Source organism: Schistocerca piceifrons, chromosome 9 (genome assembly GCF_021461385.2).
Source record: "Schistocerca piceifrons isolate TAMUIC-IGC-003096 chromosome 9, iqSchPice1.1, whole genome shotgun sequence".
NCBI classification, from domain to species: domain Eukaryota; kingdom Metazoa; phylum Arthropoda; class Insecta; order Orthoptera; family Acrididae; genus Schistocerca; species Schistocerca piceifrons.
In genome coordinates, this window is record NC_060146.1 from 60,507,271 (window position 1) to 60,533,817 (window position 26,547).

Genomic DNA, 26,547 nt, shown 5'->3' on the forward strand with positions numbered 1-26,547 from the left:
ATCTGTCATAGAGGGTAGGTAACGGTATGTCCAGCCGGGGTGATAAGCACCAATCCCGTCACATGCACGGTGCAGTTATTGTTAGTGAGGAGGAAATAAATGGGCTATCCAAGGGACATCGTGGAGCCAAAATTGAGCTTGCAACGGGTCGGGATGGACTGCATCTTCTCCAGCTACGGAAACTTGATAGCAGTAGCAAGTTCCTTTGAACAGGGAGTATTTGCAGAAGAGAAATGTACAGAGCTCGAGGGAAGCGGAATTTTAATCACTGGAACTGCGTGTAACATAATAGGACCAACCTTCCATCTGCTAGCACCAATTTCAGGGGTCATGCACTTGAATGTTACACAGCCACAGCTGTACTGGCCAGAAGCAACTTTAGAGTTTTTGCCAAGGCAGAAACTGACCTTGTTAAATCAAACTCTGGAGTCAGGACTGTTGAGATCCGTAAAACCAGTTCATTTCAGAGCAAGAGGGTGCATATCAGCTGAGCAACTTGTGCAGCATGTCGTTCAATATAGGGAAAGTGTTGTGTACATACTTCCGCGTAGTCAGCATGTACACAACTTTCCCACTAGAGCGCACCCCGCTAAGCACAACAGCGCAGGCGCAGCGCTAGTCCGTCTCCGCACTACGAGATGGCGCTGCCTAAGAGACGGACCAAATTCTGAAATTCTGCTTCCGCCGATCTGTGTATTAATATGTCACGCAGCCAATTAGATTGCTGCTAACGTAGAACCTTTTCTCCTCGTGGATCACACTCGTGCAGTGATACCCGAACGCTCGAGATATTATAACGAGTGTACAGACCTCCGATTAGTCAGTCTGCATTAGTCTGTAGTCAAGTTTCAGTCTGCACCTAATAAGATTACCATATTCCTATACATAGCCATGAAGATAAATGTATAGACACTTTGTCAAGTATCAGAGATTTGTGGGAATAAGATTAACGTACCAAGACCAAAGGAACTTCAGATTGCCAGTTGTAAACAGCATCCAGAATCAAGTTACGTAATGTCTGTGTTATTTATTATTTTAATAAATGTGTGTGAAAATTAATCAAGTTCTGTTTAAAGTTGGTCACCGTCAATCTGCTACTCTATGCGTGCAAGTGGCATTTCTATCGTCTGACCTAACGGCAGAAGATAAACATGCCACGATAAGACCACGAGACATATTGCTGACACACACCTACTTCGTTAGGGCGACCAGTCAAATAATCTGATGGTGTGTGTTCCGAAGGTCTTACAGTATGCACACCACAGAAAGGCAACAAGTAAAGATTTCTATGAGCACCTCTGTGCCAAGTGCCATCACAGCCTTAACTTTGTTGTGTTTTGTTTTCATTCTGCTCAGGCGCAGAGCCAATTCCAAGAGGGAACCGATGGTAGTCAAAATCCCAGTTGACTGAGTACCAAGGGCATAAGACAGGTAGGTAAGTGGTTGATCGAGTATAAAGTGGAATTTTTAAATTTTATCTCACATCATGGGTTTTAAGAGGATAAGATCACATCTAAGTTTTCTAATAGTAATAGTAAATATGCCACACGTACATGCCGACCCGAACAAATTTAAGAGTAACTAGGGGTCGACCCGGGGACCTGGTTTCAAGGGGGGAATAATGTAGTGGCACCACCGTTTAAGATAGGAAAGTTAGATTCGGTACGATATTTCTGAGTGCACAAGTTACAGCCAGCCGTGGGTCTGTTGACAGTAAGTTACGTTGACCAGAGGTTGCGAAGTAGAATGCAGGCCACAGGGCCATCAATGCGCTGAAAAGAGAAACGCAGTGGTTTGCATGGCGCGAATTAGGCAGAAGGGGCCCACTGGTGCAACCTAGGGGTTATTAGTACGTGACTTGGAGCAGTATATTAGCAAAATAGTGGCACACAGCCGGATATAAATAGATGCCGGTTTTCTAACGCGGGGATTCAAGTGTGGCAGCTCTCCTGGACGGTGGGGCATGTTACACCACTGGCTACATGCAGTAGCAGATGGGGCACCAGCGTTGCAGTCTATGGCAGGTCACTGGTTCGACCCTCTGAGAGGCCAATGCTGGGTCCATAGCCAGCCAGCGGCGGGCCACTCAATGGCTTGCTACCACGGGCAGTCTGGTTGGCTCCCAACACATGCCGGAGGCATCCTGAGGCTAAGACCACTGAGTCAGCTGCCGGCACACCCTGACATTGTCAAAACACTGCGGCTATACACGTCCGGCACACCGCAGAATGTTGCCCTTCTGCGCCAAGCTGTTTTGCAGACAGTGATGTGGCGTCCTCGGCATCCTGGGAGCCGTGACGCAGACAGGAGGGGAATGTGGCACTTTAGCTGGGATTAATATAATACTTGAAGATCATGGTCGAGTTTTAATAAGGCGCATCCTGACGGTTTCCATCCACGTCCAACATTCCTCCACCACAAGCCAACATCTACATTTGGCAGTGATGGCTACATCAATTAGATTTCAAGAGCGGACAAGTGCCCAGATTAATGCACAATCAGCTTAATAGCTCATGTAGCAAATGGTTCAAATGGCTCTAAGCACTATGGGACTTAACATCGGAGGTCATCAGTCCCCTAGACTTAGAACTACTTAAACCTAAGGCCAGTATTACACTATCAAATTTCATTGTCAAATATCTTTGTCCAATATCTTTGTCAAAGATATTTGATGATGTAATAGGGAACTTTGTCAAATGTCGTCAAATATTTGCTCAAATCTAGGGCCTCGCTGTAGATTAGATTAAAGAAGTCGCTTGTCTTCTGTTCACTGCAATGTGACATGTTACCACATGGAGCGCTAGCATCGCTGCATTCTGTCATCTGTAGTGTTTTTATAAACATTGCCCGTAAATACAATTGGTGTGTGCCGACAACTACGAAATTAATAGAGATGTATGAAGCTGATGAGGCGCTTTACAACGTGAGGCACGCTGAATACAAAAATAGATTATGAAGATTGGAGACCTAACCTAACCTAACCCTTTCCTTAGCAAGAAATCAGAGTGTTACAGTGAGCCTGTCTTCCGCACATGTAGCAGTCCTTAAGTGAATATTGTGCTTTGAGATATGAGGATACATTCATTGAGCACATACAGAAATGTATGCTCATCCATTCTTAAGTAATTGATGTACGACTTGACGTCCTCCACTATAAGCTCACGAAACAAGTTTTGTTGAATGATTTTATCGTTTCGTCGCAAAACCCACGGCTTCACCCCGGTGTGTGTCCTTTTTTTCCTCCGCTTCTCTTCCGCATGAGCACACAGTGCAGTTGTCGTACATGCAGCTGCTGCGATTAATAACAAGTTGTTGTTGTCAGTCATCTTGAACTTTGACGAAAAATATGATGACAGGTGTAATACCCCTTCCAGCACTACGTCAAAGATCTTTTTCAAATATATTTGACGGAATATTTGATCACATATTTGATCAAATCTTTGACGAAGAAATTTGATAGCGTAATACCGGCCTAACCTAAGGGCATCATACACATCCATGCCCGAAGCAGAATTCGAACCTGCGACTGCAGCAGCAGCGCGGTTCTGGACTAAGGCGCCCAGAGCCGCTCGGCCACAGCGGCCGGCATGTATCAAAGTTGCAGATAAGAATAACATACAGAAGAATGGAAAACAAAACTGAGGAGCGGTTAGATGACGATCAGATCGGCTTTAGGATAGGTAAAGGCACCAGAGAAGCAATTCCTACTTTGGGCTTGATAATCGAATCAAGACTGAAGAAAAATGAAGACACGCTCATAGGATTTGCGGACCTGGAATAAGCAATCGACAATATAAAATGGTGCAAAATGTTACACATTCTGAGAAAATAGGGGAAAGCTATAGGAAACGATGGGTTATATGTAATATGTACAAGAAGCAAGTGGGAACAATAAGAATGGGGGACCAAGAACAAAGTGCTCAGATTGAAAAAGGTGTAAGAGAGGGACGCAGTCTTTTACCCCTACTTTTCAAAATATATACATCAAAGAAGAAATGGCAGAAATAAAAGGAAGGTTCCAGAGTGGCATTAAAATTCAAGGTGAAAGCATATCAATGATAACATTCACTGATGACATTGCTATCCTCAGTGAAAGTGAATGGAATGCATGAGTACAGAACATTAATTAAGAGTAAATCGAAGAAAGACAGAAGTAATAACAAGCAGCAGAAATGATGAGAACAGCGAGAAACTTGACGTCAGAATTAGGGATCACAAAGTAGGTGGAGGCAAGGAATTCTGCCATCTGAGAAGCAAAATAGGCAACAATGGATGGAGCAAGGATGGCATTAAAAGCAGACTAGCACTGGAAAAGAGGGCATTCCTGGGCAAGAGAAGTCTACTAGAATCAAATATAGGCCTTAATTTCTGGAAGAAATTACCGAGAATGTACGTTTGGAGCACAGTATTGTATGGTAGTGAAACATGGACTGTGGGGAAACTGGAACAGAGGAGAATCGAAGAGTTGGAGATGTCATTTTACAGAAGAATGTTGAAAATTACGTGGAGTGATAAGGTAAGGAATGAGGAGGTTCTCCGCAGGATCGGTGAGTAGAGGAATGTATTGAAGACACTGACAAGGAGAAGGGACAGGATGATGGGACATCTGTCACGACAGCAGGAAATAACTTCCATGGTACTAGAGTGCGATGCAGACGGAGAAAACTGTAGAGGAAGACAGAGATTGAACTACATCCAGCAAAGGCTCTGTCTAGGTATAGTAGAGGTCAGCGAAGTGAAATGGACAAAAGCCTAGGATTTCTGGTAAGATGAGCATAGGGTAGTATCAACAGCAGCAGAAAATAGTATAACGGGAGTAGGATTCATTATGAATAGGAACATAGGGCAGAGAGTGTGTTACTGTGAACAGTTCAGTGACAGGGTTGTTCTTATCAGAATCGACAGCAAAGCAACACCGACAACGATAGTACAGGTATACATACGTACCGACGTCGCTGTCCTACGAAATCGCTCCCCAGACGATGGCTCCAGGTGGAAGTCAAGCATGTCTAGCACGCAGGTACACTACTGGCCATTAAAATTGCTACACCACGAAGATGACGTGCTACAGACGCGAAATTTTACCGACAGGAAGAAGATCCTGTGACATGCAAATGATTAGCTTTTCAGAGCATTCACACAAGGTTGGCGCCGGTGGCGACACCTACAACGTGCTGACATGAGGAAAGTTTCCAACCGAGTTCTCATACACAAACAGAAGTGGACCGGCGGTGCCTGGTGAAACGTTGTTGCGATGCCTCGTGTAAGGAGGAGAAATGCGTACCATCACGTTTCCGAACTTTGATAAAGGTCGGATTGTAGCCTATCGCGATTGCGATTTATCGTATCGCGACATTGCTCTTGCGATGGTCGAGATCCAATGACTGTTAGTAGAATATGGAATCGGTGGGTTCAAGAGGGTAATACGGAACGCCGTGCTGGATCCCAACGGCCTCGAATAACTAGCAGTTGAGATGACAGACATCTTATCCGAATGGCTGTAACGGATCGTGCAGCCACATCTCGATCCCTGAGTCAACAGATGGGGACGTTTGCAAGACAACAACCATCTGCACGAACAGTTCGACGACGTTAGCAGCAGCATGCACTATCAGCTCGGAGACCATGGCTGCGGTTACCCTTGACGCTGCATCACAGACAGGAGCGCCTGCGATGGTGTACTCAACGATGAACCTGGATGCACGAATGGCAAAACGTCATTTTTTCGGATGAATCCCGGTTCTGTTTACAGCATCATGATGGTCACATCCGTGTTTGGCGACATCGCAGTGAACGTACATTGGAAGCGTGTATTAGTCATCGCCATACTGACGTATCACCCGCGTGATGGTATGGGGTGCCATTGGTTACACGTCTCGGTCACCTCTTGTTCGCATTGACGGCACTTTGTACAGTGGACGTCATATTTCAGGTGTGTTACGATCCGTGGCTCTACCCTTCATTCGATCCCTGCAAAGCCCTACATTTAAGCAGGATAATGCACGATCGCATGTTGCAGGTCCTGTACGGGCCTTTCTGGATACAGAAAATGTTCAACTACTGCCCTGAGCAGCACATTCTCCAGATGTCTCACCGATTGAAAACGTCTGGTCAATGTAGCCGAGCAACTGGCTCGTCACAATACGCCAGTCACTACTCTTGATGAACTGCGGTATCGTGTTGAAGCTGCATGGGCAGCTGTACCTGTACACGCCATCCAAGCTCTCTTTGACTCAATGCCCAGGCGTAACAAGGCCGTTATTATAGCCAAAGGTGGTTGTTCTTGGTACTGATTTCTCAGGATCTATGCACCCAAATTGCGTGAAAATTTAATCACATGTCAGTTCTAGTATAATATTTTTGTCCAGTGAATACCCGTTTACCATCTGCATTTCTTCTTGGTGTAGAAATTTTACTGGCCAGTAGTGTAGGTTGGTTGCATGTCCTCAACAGCCCTCCTCCGACCACTGTGACCGAGCGATTCTAGGCGCTGCAGTCTGGAACCTCGAGACCGCTACGGTCGCAGGTTCGAATCCTGCCTCGGGCGTGAATGTGTGCGGTGTCCTTAGGTTAGTTAGGTTTAACTAGTTCTAAGTTCTAGGGGACTAATTATCTCAGAAGTTGAGTCCCACAGTGCTCAGAGCCATTTTTTTGCTAAAGATGCAGCTGCCCCGACATATCAAAGATAAGTTAATTAATGTTGATGAAGAGGATTTGCACAAATACCGATCAGTATTTGACATGATTGATTTGGTATTAGAGGAGACGAAGGTAGAAAAAAGTGATACTAATCATACGTCTTCTCCTCAGAAAAATGGCAATAGAAATAACAAACAAGGCCACAATAATAACAATGGTAAAAGTTGTGATCAACCAGCCCGTAATGGAAGGCAAGCGAAAGGCGATGGTTATCCGCAACCGAATAGAAAAAAGTGACATGACAGACCCAACACCGGATACCAAAGCAATTCGAAGGGGCGAAATAGCAACAGCAACAACCGAAACCAATGGCAGAGTAATTTCTCGCCACAGTGGAATCAAAACACAGGTCCACCACCGGGACTAAACAGTGAACAAAGAAATGAAAATCGCGGAAGAAACGTAAATCAATAGCACTGGTCAGCACAGCAATCCAGTGTCAGCATAGTGGAGGTGTCAGACGACAAACGTCCAGGTCCCTCCCGGACAACAAACTAGTTCCGACCGCAATAAGCTCCCTATTGTTGGTCGGCGGGCAAAGTGGGGGCACACCAAAGCAGACTCGAGAAACCGTCGACGTGCTGCGGTATAAAGATGATATCGCAATGGAGGATGAATTATTAAACGAACCTAGTAAGTGCAAAAGGAGCAATCTAGAACAAATGTTGGCTGTGATGAAAACGCAGATAGAAGATATTACGGTCGACGCATGCATTGATACTGGGGCGACTAGTAGTGTTCTGAGTTTGGAACTGTATGAGGCATTATGTATGACAAATAAAATACCGACTTATCCAGTACGGAACTGACTGGTATCTGGAGCTATTGGGGCACAGGCATAAATAGTTAAATTCCAGGTACAGGTTGACCTGAAATGTAGGGGCGGTGCGATCAAATGCACTTTCCTAGTAGTAAAAGATTTATCAGTAGCTTGTATCCTGGGTTTTGATTTCCTAAGCTGCTGAAAGGCGAATATTGACCTTTCCACTGGGGAAAATTAATGTAAGGTGGAAAGAGAATTGTACTGGATATGGTCAGAACGAAAGACGTACATGGCAAGTATTGCCAGAGTATTCAAAACAAATGCCGCGGATAAAAGATTTTGCAAGTTAACTAGTATTTGAAAGGGAAGGAATACTATTATCCCGAAAAGGGAATAGAGAAGACTACGGAAATACAGGAAACGGTTAACAACAAGGTTACAGAATCGGATTATCTGATGGTTCAAATGGCTCCAAGCGATATGGAACGTAACATCTCAGGTTATCAGTCCCCTAGACATAGAACTACTTAAACCTAATTTCGGCCACAGCGGCCGGCGGATTGTCTGAACAGGAGCCAGCAATTTGAGCTTACTCGTTTGATATCAAATCATTTAAATGTTTTCTCGGTGAAACATAGAGTAGTAAACAGTTACGAATACAACATAGAGGTGTTGCCCCTGAAACCTTCTGTCACGCCGCATATTCTGTACCGTGCTCGAAGAAAGAAAAATATTCAACATAACCTGCCACATTCGGCTACTGGTTGTACACCAAATGAAATAATGTTTGATAAAATAGAAAAGAATGACTCAATAAATCCTTTACCCAGGTTGCAAAGGGCATCGGAACCTCAGGAGGTAATAATTGCCGAGGTGGCAAACAATCTTATAAAAATGTGCAGAATGAGGAAAGAAAAAATATGGCCAAAATATAAAAAAGATAGCGCAATATAAAATTGGAGACTTGGTTTTAGTGAAAAATCGCCGTAAGTGGTGGTGGTGGTGGTTAGTGTTTAACGTCCCGTCGACAACGAGGTCATTAGACACGGAGCTCATGCTCGGGTTAGGAAAGGATTGGGAAGGAAATCGGTCGTGCCCTCTCAAAGGAACCATCCCGGCATTTGCCTGAAGCGATTTAGGGAAATCACGGAAAACCTAAATCAGGATGGCTGGAGACGGGATTGAACCGTCGTCCTTCCGAATGCGAGTCCAGTGTGCTAACCACTGCGCCACCTCGCTCGGTCGCCCTAAGTCATCACTATTGAAAAGACAAACAAGAGATGCCAGATGTTATACATTGGGCCATATAAGATCACTGACATACCACATAATTGTAGCTTTCTCTTGTCTAACATAGAGGGAGACAAGATTACAGGATTATACCCTTACAAAGACAAACGGTATATAAAACGAAACTTCCTGGCAGATTAAAACTGTGTGCCCGACCGAGACTCGAACTCGGGACCTTTGCCTTTCGCGGGCAAGTGCTCTACCATCAGAGCTACCGAAGCACGACTCACGCCCGGTACTCACAGCTTTACTTCTGCCAGTATCTCGTCTCCTACCTTCCAAACTTCACAGAAGCTCTCCTGCGAATCTGCCAGGAAGTTTCATATCAGCGCACACTCCGCTGCAGAGTGAAAATCTCATTCTGGAAACATCCCCCAGGCTGTGGCTAAGCCATGTCTCCGCTACATCCTTTCTTTCAGGAGTGCTAGTTCTGCAGGTTCGCAGGAGAGCTTCTGTAAAGTTTGGAAGGTAGGAGACGAGTTACTGGTAGAAGTAAAGCTGTGAGTACCGGGCGTGCTTCGGTAGCTCAGATGGTACACAATATTTTTATTCTTCGAAATTTTGCAGTTTAGTGTGTTTCATATTGATGTTTATCAAACTTTAATTAAAAATGATTTATTCGTATCAGATGGTTACAAAACATTGTTATGCAGATATAGAAATTGAAAGCTATTTACCCTTCTAAAAAAAAAAAAAAAAAAAAAAAAAAAAAAAAAAAAAAAAAAAAAAAAAAAGATGGTAGAGCACTTGCCCGCGAAAGGCAAAGGTCCCGAGTTCGAGTCTCGGTCGGGCACACAGTTTTAATCTGCCAGGAAGTTTCATATCAGCGCACACTCCGCTGCAGAGTGAAAATCTCATTCTGTATATAAAATGATTCATAATGACAATGTAGGTATTAGATTTTCTTTCAGTTTTGACTTATTTTTCATGTACAATGGAAATTCGATTAACCGTCATCTTCGGGACCGTGGTCGTGACGGTTGAGCGAATAGACGGATTTCAGAAACACTGTATTCCTCCAAAACATAACCTCAATCAATTATTTTACGTATAGACACATATCACTCTCACAGTAATATAATAATATTTCGGAGCGAAAACAAATTAAACACGATTGTAATAGCAAATAAAACTATTTATTACATGATAAAAACATCTGTACAGTAGCTACAAAAGTTGCAAAATACGTAATGTACAGTACTGTACTGTACTATTAACTTACAGGTGAAATAGTTTATCTAGCTTGGAAATAGTCAGTCAATTTCTTCTGCCTTTTTGATGTTCGAGCTTTCACCGCGGCAATATTTCGTATTTTTCGGAGTAGTGCCTGCGTTGCATTAGCCTCTTCTTGACTTTCAAACCATTCTATACACTTGGACAGCATTGTTTCGGCCTGTAAATGGCTAATTGTTTTTCTTCATGGTTTGAACACTCGTCTTCATCGGCCCCTTCTTCTTCTTCTTCTTCTTCTTCTTCTTCTTCTTTGGTGGCACTTACGGTGGCAACAATTTCATCATCACTCAAAATTTGAAAACCCCCGTCCACGTTGTCACACTCTAACCACTCTGATACATCTTCTGAAGTCAAATTTGTGCTGATTTGTAAATTATTGCCCAAATTGACCATCTCGTCAACTGTCACACACTCAGGTTCCTCCGATTCTTCATCTCTAGGTTTACGCCAAAGTTTATTCCAGCCGTTCTTGAGATTTGACACTGACAAATCACTCCATGCACTGGCAACATTGAAAATGGCATCTTTAACACTGTAAGACCTCCAAAACTGTTTTACAGATGTTGATTCATCAGATGAGAGCAAACTTTCGATAAATATTTTTCAATAACGACGTTTCATGTTTTCGATGATTCCCTGATCCATGGGCTGTATAAGTGAAGTTGTGTTTGCTGGAAGGAAGAGACATGTTATGTTGCCGTCATCACTTTTCATTTCACAAGTAGGGTGCGTTGGGGAATTGTATAATAGCAATAGCGCTTTCTGTGGCAACTGTTTTTCAGCCAAATGTGCTCTAACTTGGTGTACAAATTGTTTGTGAAACCAGTCAGAAAAAATTGATTGATCCACCCAAGCACTCTTCTGGGCTTAGTATTCTGCAGGGAGAGCATTCAAATTCAAATTCTTGAATGCACGAGGTTTTCTTGACTTCCCAATCACAAGTAGGGGTAGCCTGTTATTGCCGTTCTCATTTGTGCAAACCATAGCAGTGACGCGATCTTTTTGTACTTTGAAACCTGGAGCAGCTTTTTCAGAGAGTGATGCTAATGCCTTTTGTGGTAAAGCCTTCCAATGAAGCCCAGTTTCACCACAATTGTAAATTTGCTCCCTAACAAGATTCAATTCAGCCATTTTTTCTTTAAATTGTTCCCGGAAATCAGCAATTACAGAGCTATCCGCGCTGAGTTTTTCTCCACTGATATCAAGTTGGCGAATGTTATGACGAAATTTAAACTTGTCGAGCCATCCGATACTTGCTTTAAAAGACGAGTCACCATCAAGTTTTTTCTTCATTTCAACAGCCTTGGCCATTATTCTAGGCCCTGAAAGTGGAATCCCCTGACTTCTTGCTTGTATAAACCATCGGTACATTGCAGTGTCCAATTCATCATATTTTGCAGGTTTCATTGTCTTTCTTGTTCGCACATCTCCATCTATGCTCTGCATTGTTGACACATGTTGTTCTATTTTATCAGCATCACGTTTTATATCGTTACCTGTTGTTCTTCCAATACCATAAATCAGCGCTACACTTGTCACAGTTTCGCCCTTTCTTAAGCGTTTTATAATTTCAAGTTTTTGATTAAGTCCTAAAACAACACGTTGACGTTTTTCAGACATTTTATCAAGTCACTGTATCACACACACCTGCACTAAATACGGTAGTGTAAAATATTAGTCAACGAAGCTTATTCAAGTGGAAAACACGTAACACGGCACGGCCCGCTAGATACACTGCGACAAATACAGTCTTCCCGCCACAACTGGAAACCGATCCAGTGGTGATTGTTGACTCACAAGTGAGACAAAGACAAGCAAAGGGGGAGATGTGTTAGCACGTCAACTGAAAGTCGTATTTTATGTACCATTCTACGGCGGGCGGGTACATTCACTTCCCACTAAAATAGAGTAAATAAACAAAGCGAACGCGTCACTGCACCTTAGAGCATTCTGTTATTACAGTATTATTATGCCGTTACAGCAGTGACGGTTAACAGATACTGACGGTTTAAAGAGTGACAGTTAATCGAGTTTTTACTGTGTATAATAGTATAGAAGTGTTTTCCATGGTATATTTTTCTGTATTTAGGACACAGAAAGTGTGATCCACGTGAGTGTACTTGAGAAAAGAACAATATTACTTGCTTTTCAAAGATGCATAGGAAAGACATTGGTTACTGAACAGTGTAACGAAGGAACACAAGTTCATGAAACTGAAGTAGAATAGTGAATATTGATATCTATTTTTAATGCGAACATTTGATTTAATTCCATACTGTAATGTAAAGTTAGGACTGTTATTTCATTGGAAGGTTCAGCTTGTGAAAGATTTAGTAGAGATGTAAATTTAATTTTATTAAATATTAATACTCATTTATTTGGTAATATTTCAACTACTAGAGTAAAAAAGAAAGATGACCATGAATAAAACCCATGTTAAAGGGGAACACCATGGGTCATCAGCAAAGCAGATTTCGATAAAACTATTTTAGAATCAATCGAGCAGGGATATGTCATCCCATTTTACTGCACGACCTTGCTATATCCATGGCTAAAATTAGATGCGGCTTGAGAAACGCGTATTAGACACCGTGTAACACAGGAACATGTACAGCAGTCCTGAGAAAATATAAACATGTAGGCAATTTGTTGGGTATGATATGGTAAAGCCATTATTATTGTAAAGGCAGGCCAGAGTCCGAGTACAGGTCCTGATGATCTATTGGTCAGGCAAACGTGGCATGATACGCAGGAACGTAAGCAACGAATTGTGTAATTCATTGTGAGCTCTATCTGCAACAGCAACAAGGGAAAAAGTCTCAACTAGAAACAATATCATCAGGAAACTAACCAGCGGATCCTGGGGTGCAAACCCAAAAGTCCTGAGAACTTCAGCCCTTGCGCTCAGTGTGTCAGTCGCGGAACACGCCGCTCCAGTATGGTCTGCATCAACACACGCGAGAAAAGTTGATGTCGCGGTGAATGAAATGGCACGGATTGTTACCGAATGCTTGAGGTCAACCCCAGTGCACAAGTTGTACTTAATCATGGGGATCGCACCGCACAACATACGACGTGACATCGCTGCCGAAGCCGAAAAAACCAAGCAAGAAAAGGACATGCGTCACCCTTTATATGGACACCAGCCTGCTGACCGACGGCTTTGTTCGAGGAAGAGTTTCCTGTGACGTACCCGAGCCCTGGAAGGGTCGGCTGCAGAGAATCGTCTGAAAAGGTGGGAAATGGACCTGAGAAACCCCCATACAGATGTAAAAGAAGAACTGCCGCCTGGTGGAGGCCTACCATACACAGTCTGGAGAATCCTAAACCGTATGAGGGTAAAAGTGCCAAAGTGCAAGACAAACCTGCAGCAATGGGGTTTCCTAAAAGAGAATGAGAACACTCTCTGCCTGTGTGGTTCTGTCCAGGATCCTCAGCACCTGCTTATCTGTCCATGTTTAGACCAGCCCTGCACAATGAATGACTTATGGGAGGCAAATGACAAGGCCATATTGGCTGCTGGTTTTTGGAAGTTTGAAGTCTAGTTCCGGACACGGAAAGTAAGTACTCACAAATTGTAACACTTGCCTCTAAAAGAAATGACAGATAATGTGACATAATCTGTGATTAACTTGCTCTGTGGAGAAAATATGTGTAGTCACAGAGACAATAAAAACCGTTACTTGAACTACACTCCTGGAAATGGAAAAAAGAACACATTGACACCGGTGTGTCAGACCCACCATACTTGCTCCGGACACTGCGAGAGGGCTGTACAAGCAATGATCACACGCACGGCACAGCGGACACACCAGGAACCGCGGTGTTGGCCGTCGAATGGCGCTAGCTGCGCAGCATTTGTGCACCGCCGCCGTCAGTGTCAGCCAGTTTGCCGTGGCATACGGAGCTCCATCGCAGTCTTTAACACTGGTAGCATGCCGCGACAGCGTGGACGTGAACCGTATGTGCAGTTGACGGACTTTGAGCGAGGGCGTATAGTGGGCATGCGGGAGGCCGGGTGGACGTACCGCCGAATTGCTCAACACGTGGGGCGTGAGGTCTCCACAGTACATCGATGTTGTCGCCAGTGGTCGGCGGAAGGTGCACGTGCCCGTCGACCTGGGACCGGACCGCAGCGACGCACGGATGCACGCCAAGACCGTAGGATCCTACGCAGTGCCGTAGGGGACCGCACCGCCACTTCCCAGCAAATTAGGGACACTGTTGCTCCTGGGGTATCGGCGAGGACCATTCGCAACCGTCTCCATGAAGCTGGGCTACGGTCCTGCACACCGTTAGGCCGTCTTCCGCTCACGCCCCAACATCGTGCAGCCCGCCTCCAGTGGTGTCGCGACAGGCGTGAATGGAGGGACGAATGGAGACGTGTCGTCTTCAGCGATGAGAGTCGATTCTGCCTTGGTGCCAATGATGGTCGTATGCGTGTTTGGCGCCGTGCAGGTGAGCGCCACAATCAGGACTGCATACGACCGAGGCACACAGGGCCAACACCCGGCATCATGGTGTGGGGAGCGATCTCCTACACTGGCCGTACACCACTGGTGATCGCCGAGGGGACACTGAATAGTGCACGGTACATCCAAACCGTCATCGAATCCATCGTTCTACCATTCCTAGACCGGCAAGGGAACTTGCTGTTCCAACAGGACAATGCACGTCCGCATGTATCCCGTGCCACCCAACGTGCTCTAGAAGGTGTAAGTCAACTACCCTGGCCAGCAAGATCTCCGGATCTGTCCCCCATTGAGCATGTTTGGGACTGGATGAAGCGTCGTCTCACGCGGTCTGCACGTCCAGCACGAACGCTGGTCCAACTGAGGCGCCAGGTGGAAATGGCATGGCAAGCCGTTCCACAGGACTACATCCAGCATCTCTACGATCGTCTCCATGGGAGAATAGCAGCCTGCTTTGCTGCGAAAGGTGGATATACACTGTACTAGTGCCGACATTGTGCATGCTCTGTTGCCTGTGTCTATGTGCCTGTGGTTCTGTCAGTGTGATCATGTGATGTATCTGACCCCAGGAATGTGTCAATAAAGTTTCCCCTTCCTGGGACAATGAATTCACGGTGTTCTTATTTCAATTTCCAGGAGTGTATATGGAAGTCTGTAATTCGCAATCTGTACTATGAGAAAGTGTTAAGTGGGCGATCGCCGTGCTTTGTACAGACTTAAGGCGGACGTCCTTGGCCGGCCGCTGTGACCGAGCTTTTCTAGGCGCTTCAGTCCAGAACCTGCCTCGGGCATGGATGTGTGTGATGCCCTTAGGTTAGTTAGGTTTAAGTAGTTCTAAGTCTACGGAACTGATGACCTCAGATGTTAAGGCACGTAGTGCTTAGAGACATTTGAACCATTTTGAGCGGACGTCCTTAATGAAGAGATGTTTCGTGCACACAGTGCGAGTATGGAAAAACCGTTTATTTCATCTCCTGTAAACTGTGCGAACGATGTATTTGGAATAGACAGCGTTTCACGCGCGACAACAATCAACATTCCAACGCGAAGCTGACACTTGGTCAGCGAGTGACGTGCTGCGCTCGCGAATGTTGTTTTTGGAACAGGTTATAAACAGAGAATAGTCATGGATCTAAGATACGGTGAAGTGCAGAGCGTATGACGACTTTAGGACTCTTATATAGCGCGAAACATTAAGAATGTCATAAAAAGTGAAACAAGCAACCATGTTCGCAGGACTATGTAAGTAAAAGAAGCCAGTACCTTGTCCTCGATGGTGTGTGTTCATCGGAGGTGAGGGTATCATCTGGAGTGCCCCAGGGAAGTGTGGTAGGTCCGCTGTTGTTTTCTATCTATATAAATGATCTTTTGTATAGGGCGGATAGCAATGTGCGGCTGTTTGCTGATGATGCTGTGGTGTACGGGAAGGAGTCGTCGTTGAGTGACTGTAGGAAGATACAAGATGACTTGGACAAGATTTCCGATTGGTGTAAAGAATGGCAGCTAACTCTAAATATAGATAAATGTAAATTAATGCAGATGAATAGGAAAAAGAATCCTGTAATGTTTGGTTCAAATGGCTCTGAGCACTATGGGACTTAACTACTGTGGTCATCAGTCCCCTAGAACTTAGAACTACTTAAACCTAACTAACCTAAGGACATCACACACATCCATACCCGAGGCAGGATTCGAACCTGCGACCGTAGCAGTCGCGCGGTTCCGGACTGCCTGTAATGTTTGAATACTCCATTAGTAGTGTAGCGCTTGACACAGTCACGTCGATTAAATATTTGGGCGTAACATTGCAGAGCGATATGAAGTAGGACAAGCATGTAATGGCAGTTGTGGGGAAGGCGGATAGTCGTCTTCGGTTCATTGGTAGAATTTTGGGAAGATGTGGTTCATCTGTAAAGGAGGTCGCTTATAAAACACTAATACGACCTATTCTTGAGTACTGCTCGAGCGTTTGGGATCCCTATGAGGTCGGACTGAGGGAGGACATAGAGGCAATTCAGAGGCGGGCTGGTAGATTTGTTACTGGTAGGTTTGGTCACCACGCGAGTGTTACGGAAGCACTTCAGGAACTCGGATGGGAGTCGCTAGAAGAATGGAGGCGTTATTTTCGTGAATCGCTACTGAGGTTATTTAGAGAACCAGCATTTGAGGCTGACTGCAGTACAATTTTACTGCCGCCAACTTACATTTCGCCAAAAGACCACAAAGATAAGAGAGAGTAAGGCTCGTACAGAGGCATATAGGCAGTCATTTTTCCCTCGTTCTGTTTGGGAGTGGAGTAGAGAGAGAAGATGCTAGTTGTGGTACGAGGTACCCTCCGCCACGCACCGTATGGTGGATTGCGGAGGATGTATGTAAATGTAGATATGTGATTACTGGAATTACGCACTTGGGGTGTAATAAACTATACAATAGCAGTGACTAATAATACGTGCATTTTTTGCCCGTAGCGAATTCCCATCTGTGTGTTAAACAAATAATACCGCGTAATGGAATTTGTTTCGTGGTCACTCCTTCGCGTTACGAGCCGTTCTGGGAGACGACAATGCAGGAGGCTACGCCGATGCAGCCTTGGCGGACGGTATCGCGGTTATATGTCAACGCCGGGAGGGGGGGGGGGGGGGAGGGGGGGCGGTGCCTGCCTCCACGCCGAAGCTAAGCACGTTCCCGCCGTGCGTATCCATGATGACGCAGCATCGACTACGCGACGCCGAGCCTGCAACGTCCCACGAACATTCGACGGCCGACGACCACCCCTTCCAACTGGCGAACCATCGACCAACGGCATTGTCATACAACTGTAAAATTATGTATCTAATCGATAAAAATGCAAACTTTGCAAATCAAGGATGTACACCTTATACTATTCGAAACGCTACTAACAGATAGATAATAAAGGATAGTCTGTTTTGCTCCGCCAAGGTTTTCTGCGGTTTCCATTGGGGCTCTCGTCCGAATGGAGAGCGACTAAAAGGAAATGTGCGCAACTTCAGTTCATAACAGACTATCCTTGCCAAAATAAAATATATTGTTCAAAAATATATGTACCAATAATGCTGAAATTTTGTAACCTTGTTCAATGGTGTTAAGTGTATTGATGTGCACTCGAAGTGTCAGACAATCAGAGAAATCTATGACAAATTATGTTAAATATTGTGATGCGAAGTGAAAACTTAAGAGAAAGTGCTTCATGTGACGTAATGTAGAATGCCATGCCCGGACATTAGAACATGTGAACTTGACATTCCAGGGGGCCTTATGACGTCCCATGGCCCAGATTATGAGAACTATAAATTTTAAACATTTTGTCACGATATTAAGCAATTGTATTTGTCATATGTAAAAGAAACTCTATTGAAGGTCAAGGAATTATGCGATTATAAAGAAAAACTATTATCTGTAACATAACTATTATTATTATCTTTGTTCTTTTTGGTAACGGCGTGAAACAAAAAAGCGCCGGAGGCTCTTCTCCTTTGCCTTGTTCTGATAGGACGCCATTGTGCGCAATGTACATAATAAGGTGTGTACAAGTTTTATTATTTGAACAGTGAGCTCCAATATACATCTAAAGTATTCCCGTTGTTCATTTTAACTGTAACCTGCACCACATACCTTGTTTGCTTGTCGCATAGATTTTAAAAGAATTTCAGACGCCGCGCCGGCAGCAAGCCGAATATCGCTGGACGGCGACAACTGGCCGCAATTAAGGGGCAATTTCAAATTACCGTAATTATAATCCCGGTCTTTCCACAGGCCACGCTGGAGCTCGTCAATATTTATGATCTACAGGAAACTGTTATTTTCAAAGTGCCAAACGATTTATTCAGAAGATTTATGTTACGTGCAATAGGACACAGATTTGTCCTGCACTCAGACGAAATTAAATCACACGTAGGTCCTACGTGCTGAAAATGGTGAAATACTTTTTTGTGTGTGTATATAACCTATAATGATGAACTGTTTTTGAGCACGGATTCGTCTAAATAACTTCAACAGGATCCTACGCTACATTTTTGTGTCAGTAAAATCTAGTAACGATCTGTGCCTTCGCATGTCCTTGCAGTGAAACCAAAATTAAATAAAGTAAAACCCCACATTCACATTACATTCAACAACACATGCATTAATAGGTTGTATATATCACACCCCTTAACTCTCAAGCAGTTTTCTCAGCTTGGTTACCCAACCATTACAGAAGAAGTGTTGCAAAACATCCTTCCAAATACAAAATATCCCCTAAAAATTTTTTTATAAGTGCCGCTTATCAATTAATCTTTAAAATGCATAAATGCCCAGGTGTTCATGAATTTTGGGTAGTTGCCCAGCAATTTATTCTGGGCATTTGGCCCAACCTGTAAATGCCCAAGCATTTTACACCACTAGTCCTACTACTAAAAAAGGTATAAATACAGGTATGACTTTATACGCACAGTAAACTCTTCCCAGTACCATATCATTAAAATCTGGGCCCCAGTTACGACAGCCAATTTAAAGTTTCTCATCATTAGAAGGAGTAATCTGTATGTACTTCAAAGAAATCTTTTATAGTCAGATCGGCTTCATTTTATTGACCGGTTTCGACAAGTGCGACAGTTATCTTCAGATCTTCAGAAACATTTTTGATTGTACATCATGCTCTATAGTGCATTCATTACTCATGCCCTGTTAACATTTTAATGGAGATTATATTGCACATTTTTGAGAAATCTGTGGTATATGAAATGTACTCTCTACTACAATGTTAGCATGGCATGAATAATGAATGCACAATGGATCATTATGTACAACCAGAAAAAATTTGGAAGATCTGAAGATGACAGCCTTACCTGTCGAAACCGATCAATAAAAAGGCAGTTTTGAATGTAATATTGTCTCTAAAAGATTTCTTTATGCCAACTTATCCGCCAATCGAAACTATCACTCTGGCCATGTCCGTGTGTCACTCGATCTTCCGGTTTGAGTGCTTTCACTTAATGTGAGACAGTCAGCCGAGACAAGTCTCTTACAGTTACGTCAGTTATGTGAATGTTTTTCTCACTCACAAAGAGAGGTCCTCAGTGGTACAATCGACTTCTTGAAATCATCTATACCGTGATGTAGGTTAAGCTCCCAAGTTTCACACACTGCGGCCATTCACCCTCATCGGCCCTCATTTGAAAGAAAAAAAAAAGTAGTTCTGAATTTTGATCCTCTCCAACTTTAAAAACGGGCTCTTGCAGAGGCTAGTCGAACAGCGGTAACATTTAAGGTACGGGTCTCACGTTCAAGAGTGATTTCAAGTCTTCTTCTCTGGTGTTCTGAGAATTTTTATTTTTAAATCTTCATCGAAATGACTGATCATTATTTTTATTGGATTAAACATATTTTTTAAAATTTTTGATGCTTTGTCATGTCATTTTAATTAACCTTTTTAAATTTCTCTCATTTAATTATTTTATGTATTAACTTCGATTTAATTTCTTCCGTTTTATCATCTTATATTTTTGCCCATGTTATTCCATTCAGTATCTCTGTTTCTCGTTCCTTGAATTTCGTTTTATTTATACTTCTTTCTTTCGTTTCAATCATCATCTGTGTTACTTAGTGCATAGCGGAATTTGAAGTAATGTTTTTAATATTTTTTTTTGACATTAACCATCCCAAAAAAGAACACTGCAACGAAAAATTCATTTTTGATACAAATGCACAGTTGATATAAATAGTTTAATCGTCTTTTTTTAAAGAGATATATCGGAAGTTGAAAATGTTTAAGTATTATGACAGATAAATAAAGAAGTAATTAAACTGACATGTGCAGAAATCCCAAGTGGAAGTAGTCTAGGAAGACAAATGAGAGCAATTGTAAAAATTAGTACGGTGATAAAATGATGTGACACAGCATTAGAAATAAAAAAATTACATTAAACCCGTTTAATCGAATAAAAATAATGATCACAGTCATTTCCAAAAAATTTAAAAATGATAGATTTGAAAACACCAGTCCACAACCTTTTTGCATGTCAAGCCTGTACTTTAAACAATCTGTGTTAATATCCCTTTTCTAAAACTTAAGAGCATTACGCTAATTGATGAATTCTTCACGGGTTATCTGCCGAGTGGTGGCGTCGTCTTGTCGCAACGTTTCAGTGAGTTTCGTACCCATCATCTTCAGCCATCACTCGGCTGATAACCCGAGAAGAATTCATCAGTGGCATACGCCGAGAAAGACTGCAATCGCATAGTACGCTAATTTTTTCTTCAATTACTCGCAAATGAAAGTTTGAAACCTGGGACGTTAAACCTACATCACCGTATAATTCGGATGATTTCAAAAAGTCGATCTCACCGCTGTGAATCTCTCCTTGTCAGTCTTCTACGGTTACATCAGTTATGTGAATGTTTTTTTGTTTTCACGGTCACTCAGCCTTTTTCCGTGCCGGAGTTGGCGCCACTGCAGTCAGTCCCCTGTTGCCGCCAGGAATGCAGTCGTCGCGAGGAGGTAACCCCACCGCTGGCGCAACTTTGGTGCCCGCGGTCTGCAGTAACACGCTGCATGCACGCCACCTCCTCGCAACAGCTGCTTTCCTGGCCGCAGCAGGAGAATCGCGTGGAGCGCGCGGCACGCATGCGCAAGACGCCAGCCAGTCAGTTTTTTCAAATAAAACAAAATTTTATTGTCGGTAAAACAACTTAGTGTTGTAATAGACAGCGTCAAAAAATACAAGGAAAGGTACCAAAACACAATACAGTACATACATAGTTTTTTTTTAAGAGCTACCAATTAGTTTTTAAAAAATATACAGAAAAGTATTTACAGTTATACATCTCCTTGGATCAAATTTGTCACAGAATATGATACCGCCTATATTTTCACTACATGCTATAATCATCATTCATTCTGGAGGCGTCTCAAGTTTTCTTCGAATTCCGGAATGTTGTAGGCTGTATTCATAATCAGCCAATTTTTTTAGTTTCTTCCCTCGCTGCTGTACTGGCATTTCCCTCAGTGTTGTACGCAGTTTGTTGAATAGCTTAATCCCCATGTAGTATGGCAGTTTTGGGTTTTCTTTATCCTTACCTGGGGCGTGTCAATGTAATGTTTATTTCTTGTGTTGTGTGAATGTACCTCCCCCCTTTCTTTGAAGTTGCTCTGGTTTTCTTTGATGTCTATCAGACAGCGGTATATGAATATTGCAGAGAGAGTCATTATCTTCAGCTCCCTGAATACTGGTCTGCGCGATTCATTGTCGGGTAAGCCCTTTATACCTCTAACTGCCCTCTTCTGCCACCTTAAAAACTTCCTGAGCCCCTGAAGAGTTCCCCCAAATTATTATGCCATAGACCAGGTGCGAGTGGAAAAAGGTATAGTATGCCTCTAGCATTTGGCTCTTGCTGACACAAGTCCTAAGTTTGCGCAATAAAAAAATTACTTGCATAGTTGTTGCGTATGTTCGCCCCAGTTCAAATTCGGGTCTAAATAAATTCCTAGCAGTTTGACATATGTGTTTACCGTCCTTTCTGGATTCAACTCACTCAAATGAAAATATATTGTCTGTGTTTTATTGCCCTTTAAGACCAATTTATTGCTTTGCAACCATGTGGTGGAGTTTTCTACCATGTCTGTATTTTTGTCCTGTAAAGTTTCCAGATTTCCGTCTGATGTTATTAAGGTGATGTCGTCAGCATATAGAATTGATTTGTCTGGCAAGTTATGTGGGAGGTCATTGATATACACTAGAAAGAGAAATGGGCCAATTACTAATCGTTGAATAATTCCGGTTTCAATTTTGAGTATGTCTGATAGTTGGTTCTCAATTATGACCATTTGCTGTCTGTTATCAAGGTACGATTCTATTAGCGATAACTGTGAGCCCTTTATTCCGTATAGTTTTAACTTAGAAAATAAGATCTCATTGGAAATAGTGTCGAAAGCCTTACTGAGGTCTAAGAATGTAATACTTGTATCCCTATGGAAGGGGAACTTGCATGCTCAATTTTGTATCCTCAACGATACATCATCTTAATTACTTACATGTTAGCTGCACCTAGAACAACTTAATTCACGGCAATGGAATAGTCAGATTTAGACGGTGAAAATAAGAATTAATCTATTCAGTACGTGGACTGGCGCGTAAAGCGTTATGTCGTGCAGTCATCAAGGGTACATCTGTGGCCCTTCAGCCCCGAAAGCCTACATCCATGATGTTTCGTTGAACGGTTAGCACACTGAAACTTGTTGATGGCCCAGCACTGAAATTTGCAGCAATTTATGGAAGAGTTTCACTTTTATCACGTTGAACGATTCTCTGCACGTTGGTCCCGTTCCTGAAGGATCTTTTTCCGGCCGCACCGATTCGATGTTTTACCGGATTCCTGATATTCACGGTACAATCACGAAAAGGTCGTACGTAGAAGTTCCCTCTTTATCGCTACCTCGGAGATGCTGCGTCCCATCACTCGTGCGCCGACTATAACACCACGTTCAAACTTACAGAAATCATGATAACCTGCCATTGTAGCAGCAGTAACCGACCTAACAACTGCAGTACACACCTTTTTTTGCCTTATATAGGCGTTGCCGACAGCAGCGCCTTATTTTGTCTGTTCACATACTTCTGTATTTGAATACGCATGCCTATACCAGTTCTTTGGTGCCTTAGCGTATAATAATTGCTATAAGAATGAAATAATAAGAATTTAAAAACACTGTAACCCCGAAAATACCTTACACTCATATCTTACATAATAACGCTACGAGACCTATTGTGAAACCCAGTTGTAATTTTACTAATAATATAATTCCCTTGTGCCCCTAACTTGACAAGGAACAATCACTTAGTAACCTTCTATGGATATGGCAAGATAAATGAAAAAATAAGATAAAGTAAATAAAAACAATATTCGGGTTTCGAAACGAGGCGCAAAATTGACAGACCGCGACACCAGTTCCCCTCAGAAGCTCTGCGGAGAAATCTAAACTACGTCGAAACTTTCCACGTCGTTTTCTAAGAAACAGTCGAGTATCTTCGGATAAACCGAGACACGTGCTCGCTTCTTTTAACTCCTCTTCCTCTGAGCGAAGCTTCAGGGTAATTGGGTTACGGCACTTCTGTCCCCCAGTTAAGGAGTACTGGAACTATCCTCTAAAATCCCGCGCAAACCAGCAAGACTCCAACAAAATTATGCGGGATTGTCAACGTAAGTACTACTACTACTCAGTCTAAAATATTTGTTTGCATTGTGTTCGATCATTATGAAGGATAATAAAGTTTAAATAGGTCTTTTCTAACATCGATTTTCTACCGTAGGGCACAACCATCCCAAGAATCGTTCACTACAAGGGGTTACAAAGAGCAAAAAGTTATGTAAGCTTCACACAGATGTGCACCTTGTGAACAGCCGTTTAAAGATGAACTTGTGGGTTCGAAACCGGTTATGGCGCTCTGGTTGCTGTCTTTTTCGTTGAAAGAATCAACCTCCACTAAGAAATGGTTACAGCTCAAAGAACGAATGAATACGTCGTTTAACAGACAGAACAAAACTACACACTGGTTTCACTTGAAAAGACGGAGTGAATAACTCACTTAGTATGCAAAACTACAACAGAATGTCATAACTATTTTCACTCGGTCACTGCCACAGGATGGTTGCAGTCGAAAAAGTGAGTGAATGCATGAAAATAATCCAACAGATACGTAAAACTACAACCGACGGAAAAAAACAACTGAATACTGCAACTGCTACGAAAAACTAAAAGAACTAAAGAGTCGTTCGTTTCCCATTAACAGACTCAATCGAGCGCTTTCATTCGGTTGTTCCCATTACTTGGCAGAAGATGTCTACAAAGACCCGCGAATATTGTTAAATAATAGACAATAGGATTCACAGATAATAAAGGGGCATTTAATTGAAAAAGTAGGCCAACACTGGGGGACAGTCCTCTGGTGTGAAACGTTCGGTTCTAACTAACCACAGAGGTCACAAATTAATATAATGCATAACACACTCTCTCACAAGAAAAAAAATAAAATAAAATAAATACGCCAAGTTTCAAATGAAACCAATTACAAAATAAAGATACCAAATAATGAAGAAATTGTATAGTGCTATAGTTTAAGAGATGAATAAAAAACATTGATAGATAAAATCATACTCTGAAAGTCACACCTAATAAGTACAAAGAAATTTAAGGTGTAGAGAAGCGAAAGTTTCCTTAGGAATCGTTAGCTGCAGGAAGAGCAATATACGAGAAATCTGCTTACCAAATGTCTACAGAAAGAAGTCAGTTACAGCTAGCACATCAGTTCTAATTAGCAAAACTCCTTAATTATTCACATTCAAAAGAAACAAGGAAGTCATGCAAAAAAAAAAAAAAAAAAAAAAAAAAAAAAAAAAAAGAAAACCTTGAGAACGATTCATATATCTATCAATAACATATAAGGAAAGCTTTTGGTCCAATAATAAGCATGTACGTGAATTTCGAAACAAATGTGAAACATTCTGGAATACTAAAAGTGTTACAAGAACAATAAAGTGCACATTGCTTATCGAATAAACAGAGTAGGTGATGACAGGCTAGTAAACTACATCTTTAAGTATCTCTGGAAAATGGAACAACAAACAAACTGTATCAAAGAAATGGGAGATAAACGCTTCTAAATATGTAAGAATAAAAAAGAAAAAACAGAAAGAACTTTCCAAACGCAATGCATTGAGAACAGAAGCGTTTTTGGACAAAAGCTGTAAGAGGGCAGTAACGAACTGTATGGAGAGAGACGAAGAAAATGACACAGTTAAATGTCAAAAGAATTTGAAAGGAAAAGAAAATGAAAAAAAATTATAAATGGTGCATAGTCCTTAAACAACTGAAACAAAAAACTAACATTACAGAAATGTAAAAACCAGTCAGGTAAAAATTTACACGTTTGGTTACTTTGTGCATAACACAGTATTACAGATTAGAGATAATTCAAGAAAAGCAAAAAAAGAAAGAAACGAAAAGTCACTACAGAAATGATAGAAACGGTACAGAGAATATGTATCTGCAAAATTTACACGATAAGACAATATCTAATTATGTTCAACAGCTGTAAAACGGATAACAAATGCTGCTGGAAAATAGACAGCGAAGACGAAATCTGAATTTAGAAAACACACTGTGAATTAAACGGTAACCACGCGAGGAAAACTCCATAAAGAACAGTTCCACCTCAATAGGCAAAGAAACAAAGCATTTTCGGATCTCCAGCGAAATTAATTCTAACGGTTGTGACATTTAAGACCAAGGACGATTTACTCACCGTATATACAGTGAGGACAGAACCCAGTGTGCTATCTACAAGAGAAAGGTAGTAGTTACCTCCACCGATGCGCAGCATCCAACCGATCGACTCAAAGTGTGCCAGTGCTATCCCTGCAGCCCGTTATAAGACCTTGTAGGCTTTACTACAGAGAGCAGGGACTCCCTCTGCAGCTGGGAGACTGCAGAAGGTTCTAGGGGAAGCAACGGGGATTCCCCGGTCGGTTCTACGCCACATACCGCCGCGTGCGGCTAAGCGGCCGAGAGGCAGCTGGGTGATTCCCAGACAGACTTGGCAGTGGCACTACATGCTGACTGGCTGCTTCTGACCAGCTTGCTTGAAAATAAGGCACTCATTCGCACACCTTTTGGGCTGCACTTACTGCTGAAAACTGTTCGCTGTAGTTGTAGGGTCGCACAATAGATTCGTTCTGCCCGCGCCAATACAGTCTAGAGCGATCGTGTAAATGCATCGTCTACTCATTCATTAAATTTTATAGCAATACTAGAACCAAAATCACAAACCGCTCCGTCTGCCAGAATTAATTTAATCGTTTTTCTGTGACGGTTTTTGGCAGATGTTCTTTTCTTAATGCCAAGCGGTCGAGCAAATCGTAAGAGGCAGTAGTTTCATCCAGGTCCACAAGTCGCGCTGTTGTCGACTTTGCTATTAACGTCGGCTACTAGATGGCCATAGCGTCTCTGCTCTCCTGCGGCATCGATTCCCTCCATCCACGAGCTCTCTCTTTTATATCCAGGGTGACGCCAGACATAAAACTGAGGAGATTGCA

The 26,547-nt window shown here is 42.7% G+C and overlaps 1 long non-coding RNA gene across 2 annotated transcripts in view; it reads right to left on the minus strand.

Moving 5' to 3' along the window:
* Positions 1-25,947, minus strand: part of LOC124717193 — a 67,432-nt gene extending 41,485 nt beyond the window's left edge. Inside the window, exon 1 of one of the 2 annotated variants that reach the window (XR_007005717.1) lies at positions 25,817-25,947. This is a non-coding gene — a long non-coding RNA (uncharacterized LOC124717193). Of the gene's footprint in view, positions 1-25,757 lie in introns of both variants that reach the window. The other variant, XR_007005718.1, reaches the window with a different exon arrangement.
* Between the last annotated feature and the right edge of the window lie 600 nt (positions 25,948-26,547).